The following is a 5057-nucleotide window of genomic DNA, read 5'->3' on the forward strand; positions in this document are numbered from 1 at the left end:
ATCTACATTTTCATTACGCGGTTGTCCTTAAAGAATAGTAATGACTCCTTTGTCCTTCACAGACCTGTAAAAAGTCCTAGGTCACTCGACTGGCTTAGATTTTAATTAACTACCCGGGTCTCAAATTCTCTAGTGTTGCGTTTTAAGAACTTATTCACAGAACGTAGGGAACTACAGTTGCAGAGTCAATAAATACACTTGCTAACTTTTCAGAGTTTCGTGTTTTGAGACAAAGGCTCCCTATGTAACCTTCAGGCTGATCTTTCTTCCTGAGTGATGGGATTAAAGGTATACACCGCCACATAAGGCTACAGTTTTTGTTTTGGATTAGAGCACTGATAAACATTAGAAGGTCCTAGCGTGGAAACTTGGGGGTTCTAGTGTAAAACCTGGGGTGTGAATGTTAAATTAGACTATTGGGATACTTAAAACAGGTAATGTTTGATTCAGGAGTTTTTGAAAGATTGTTGCACTTTACAGTTACTGGTCGTTTTGTGAAACTGAAGGTTTGTTGAATGAATGAGTAAAACGCACAAGGCACTATGCTAGGAGAGAGAAAAAAAGAAATTGTTGTTGAATAAAAAAAGAAGAAGAAATAAAAAATGAAGGATAGGTCTGCTCCTAGGTGTGGTTGGTGAAGGAGACGGTCTGTAATTACTTATAAAAGGGAGGGCAGAGGCAGAGGCAGAGTCGTCTGGGGAGAGTCCAGACTGAACATGACCTTGAGCCAGGCCCAGTGTGGAGAGTGGGGTGCAGACCGAGGAGAGTCAGGAGTGTAATGAGTAGAGGAAAAGGGTTCCCAAAATGGTTGAATTATATAGGGAAGGGCATCTGGAAGAAGGGTAGCCCAAGCCCTGGGTTGGAGAAGTTTAGGGTAGGAAGCGGTGTGTGTTAGTCACAAGGACCCTGTAACAGGTGAGGACTGAGGGATCCTGGAAGAACCTTGCAGCCAGGTCCGCTTTGTTATGTTAAATAGACCCCTCAGCCAGTCAGTCTCAAGTTTGAGGCTTAACAGCAGTGCTCCTGGAGCGGTCCGTAATTAGCGTGGTTTTTTTGGTTTTTCGAGACAGGGTTTCTCTGTGGCTTTGGAGACTATCCTGGAACTAGCTCTGTAGACCAGGCTGGTCTCGACTCGAACTCCCAGAGATCCGCCTGCCTCTGCCTCCCGAGTGCTGGGATTAAAGACGTGCGCCACCATCGCCCGGCCTAATTAGCGTGTTTTGCTTTGTTTTGTTGTTAGTTAAGGGCTGTCTCCTTTATGCGTGCCGAGGCAGTACCTGTTTAGTAGGGCAGCGGAATGTGTAAACAGAGGAGAAGAGGTGCAGGTGATGACAGAATGCAAATAATCAAAAGTAAGGTCCAAGCCAGACACTTAAAAGGCTAGACTATCAATTTGTTAAAATGACAGGTAATGGAAGGCAGGGGTATTCATCTACAGACTTGTGTTGAAGAATTGGCTCAACACCTGTCTCTGAAAATGTAATCTAAGCAAATAATCCACAAACATTAAAAACCTGTTAGTTTAGATCATGGAGAATTTTTACTTTTATCAGTCAAAACTATTGAACATTTGATAATTTCATATAGGTCGACTTAATATACACACAAAGGAAAGACTAGGTGGGGTGGTGCAGTCCAGTAGTCCCAGAATTCCAGAGGCAGAGGCAGGAGGATCAGGAGTTCATCCCCAGCCTTGATTGCTTAGCAAGTTCAAGGCTAGCGTAGAATACAAGAAATAGTTGGGCGCGCGTGTGTAAGATAATGTGACATGATTTGAACTGAAAAGGTGGGCAAACAAATGTACAATCTTAGCGGCATGGTTACATGACAGTGGCACAAACAAGCCTTTAAAATTGACATATACTTTTTACACATTAAAGCCCACACATTTTATATGCTCAATTATGTTAATTAATATTGATTAGTTAATATTAATAATGAATATTAATAGTATTTAACAACTGCATACACCACCCAAATAAGAGCTGGGGCATTTTCATGTTTCTGGACTAGTCCTAGTTTTCCTTTCCAGTTTTTCAGATCCCCCAGCAACCCAGCGAGAGGCCCCTGGGCTCTGATTTCAACCACTGCAGACTAGTTTCCTTGGTTCTTGGACTTAGTGGAGCTCTACAAAAAGCATTGTCTCGCGTCTAACTCCTGCTTCCTGTCTGACTTCAGTCTAGTGACTGTGAGAGTCATGGACGCTGCATCAGTGGCTACAGAGCCATCCACGCTGCCTTAGCAGCTACACTCGTTATTAAATACTATTCCATTGTACCACTAGCAATTGCCATGTGTCCATTCTACTGTGAACTGCCATTTAGTCTGTTTCTGGGACTGGGATTTACTATGAGTAAATCCTTGTACGTCTTAAACTGTATCATGAAAAAGATTTAAAACTCAAATTGCTAAATCATATGATAATTTTAAGTGAACCTTATAGATACCGAAGAATTGTTCTTTCAAAGGGACCACATCCTTTTACACTCTTGCCATGGGATGAGATTTTTCAGGTGTTTTGCATCCTTGACAGACTTGAGGGTTTTTTGTTGTTGTTGTTGTTCTTTGTTTTTTGTCTTTTTGTTTGTTTTTTTAAAGACAGGTTTCTCTGTCGCTTTGGAGCTTGTCATGGAACTAGCTCTTGTAGACCAGGCTGGCCTCAAACTCACAAAGATCCGCCTGCTTCTGCCTCCTGCGTGCTGGGATTAAAGGCGTGCGCCACTACTGCCCGGGGAATTAACAATATGTTGTCTTCAAGAAACTTGTGTAAATGCATCTGGGGTAGAAAGAGGGCGAGGAAAGGGAAATGCCTCTTGTCCTCTTCCTGAGTTGCACGCCGACAGAGATTACATGAAAGCTCTGGCTTCTCTATGGCTAAAATGTAGCACAGTGTTGACTACAGTGGATAGAATAATAAGGAGCAGAAGACATTTGGTGCTCTGGTCACAGGCATGGGGCGGGCAGCAATGCTTTCTACAGCCCATGTGTTTTATACAGTATGTTAGCAAAAATAGTTCATATATTTCTGTCTATACCATAAATTAATTTTCTTTCCCTTACTTCAGCAAAATCACTACTTATATTATGAAGAATTTCACATTAATTTGTTATTTTAGCCTAGAGAATACTTAAAAGATTATGGCATAAAAATTGAACAAAATGCTGGGTGATGGTATCACGCACCTTTAATCCCAGCACACAGGAGGCAGAGGCAAAGGCAGGGGCAGAGGCAGAGGCAGGCGGATCTCTGTGAGTTGAAGCCAGCCTGGTCTATGAGTGAGTTCCAGGACAGCCAGGGCTGTTACACAAAGAAATCCTGTCTTGGGGGGAAAAATGAACAAAATTTGAAATATCTACATCAAAAGCATTAAGTAAATGTAAAAACTGTTTAAATTTAAATCGTTTTAGTAATTTATACATATTTCTATTAAAACTCTGAAAATTTTTATTAAAAGATCAAACTATTGCAATGATCAAAATGATTCCAAGTTGATATTTCTGTTTAACATTTAAAAAATTGCATGCAGCCTTAGTGAATGTTTTGATATTGAAATGCTATCTGTAGTTTCAGCGTTCCGTGACCACTGTCTATCTAGTCTTATATAAGATAAAGAATTGGGTTCATGATTTACCTGTGCCATGTCTCACTAAACACTGTGAGATGTGGCTGACATGTCATGTGTTGCCCCGACTCGCGGGTTAGTTAACGGAGACCTGCAGGGAGCCAGACAGAACCGCCATTACAAGATGGCGCTGACATCCTGTCCCGTTGGAAATAAACAACTTTATATATGGCTATGCCTTTGGGAGCTGCATGTCCCCTGCTTCCCGCATGCGCGGTGGATAAGGGCCCTTGGGCCTATCCCGATGCAGTCTGGTGTCAGCTGATGGTGGCAACCAATCACAGAGCGACCCGTGTGCCTGCTCCCTATATAAACAGCTGCTTTAGCGCTCTCGGCGCCCCTCGCTTCCTGCTCTCCCTCAACCAGGAGGCACTCCAATAAAGCGTGATCTGAGAAGAATCCTCATGTGGTGGTTGTTCTTTCTCGCTGCAGAGACCCTAGGTGGGAGAGTGAAAATTGAAAAGGACAAGAGACAGAGAAGATGGAGACAGGACAGGATTCTGATCAAGTCTCATTTATTAGGGGAATAAACAGGGTAGATACAGGGCAATGGGAAAGAGCGAGTGGGTTCTTACGTCAATGGGTTACTAGGCAGCTACCATGAAAACTGTTCCAGAGGAGATTGCAGCGGAAGTCACTAATTGCAAGGAAACAGATGTCTTTAGCAATTAGTCAGAAAGAGGGATTGCTAGTAATACCAGAAGGTTAATAAGTCAGAATAATCAGTTCTTAGGCTGGGAACTTAGAGGATAGCAAAAAGTTTTCCACACTGTGTCACATCTGTAAATAAAACTCTAACATTTTGTATCTTCCAGACCAACAAATTGGACATAAAAAGTGAGAAAATGGATGGACGGCCTTCCAGGAATCAATACTTCGTTAGGCAAGCATCTGTTGCTCTGTCTACTGGTCTATTGACTGGCCTTTCTTTGCTTGGTACCTTCCTTTCTTTTATCACAGATATCTTGGGAGCAGATATTGTACCAGGAACATTTGTTTATAAAATTTTATTATATATTATTTTTTATTATCACCATTATTAATTTTATCTCTATTTTTAAATATTTTATTATTATTATTTAGTATACATGGGTGTTTTGCCTTCATGTACGTCTGTGTATCATACAAATGCCTGGTGTCTGTGAAGGCCTGAAGAAGGCGGCAGAGCCTCTGGAACTGGAGTTACGGATGTTTGTGAGCCACTGTGTGTCCTAGGACCTGAACTTGATTCTTCTGCCATAACTCTTAACCTCTGAGCCATCTCTCCAACACAGTTACTCTATCCTAGAAATGTCCTTTAGAATTTAGAATCTTAAGTCAGTGATTCTAAATATGTGGGGAGGGGGGATTGAATGAACATTTCACAGGGGGTCTGTGATATTCTGCATATCAGATATTTACAGCAACAATGTTACAGTTATGAAGTAGCAATGA

The sequence above is a fragment of the Microtus ochrogaster genome, chromosome 16, assembly GCF_000317375.1.
Source record: "Microtus ochrogaster isolate Prairie Vole_2 chromosome 16, MicOch1.0, whole genome shotgun sequence".
Lineage (NCBI taxonomy): Eukaryota > Metazoa > Chordata > Mammalia > Rodentia > Cricetidae > Microtus > Microtus ochrogaster.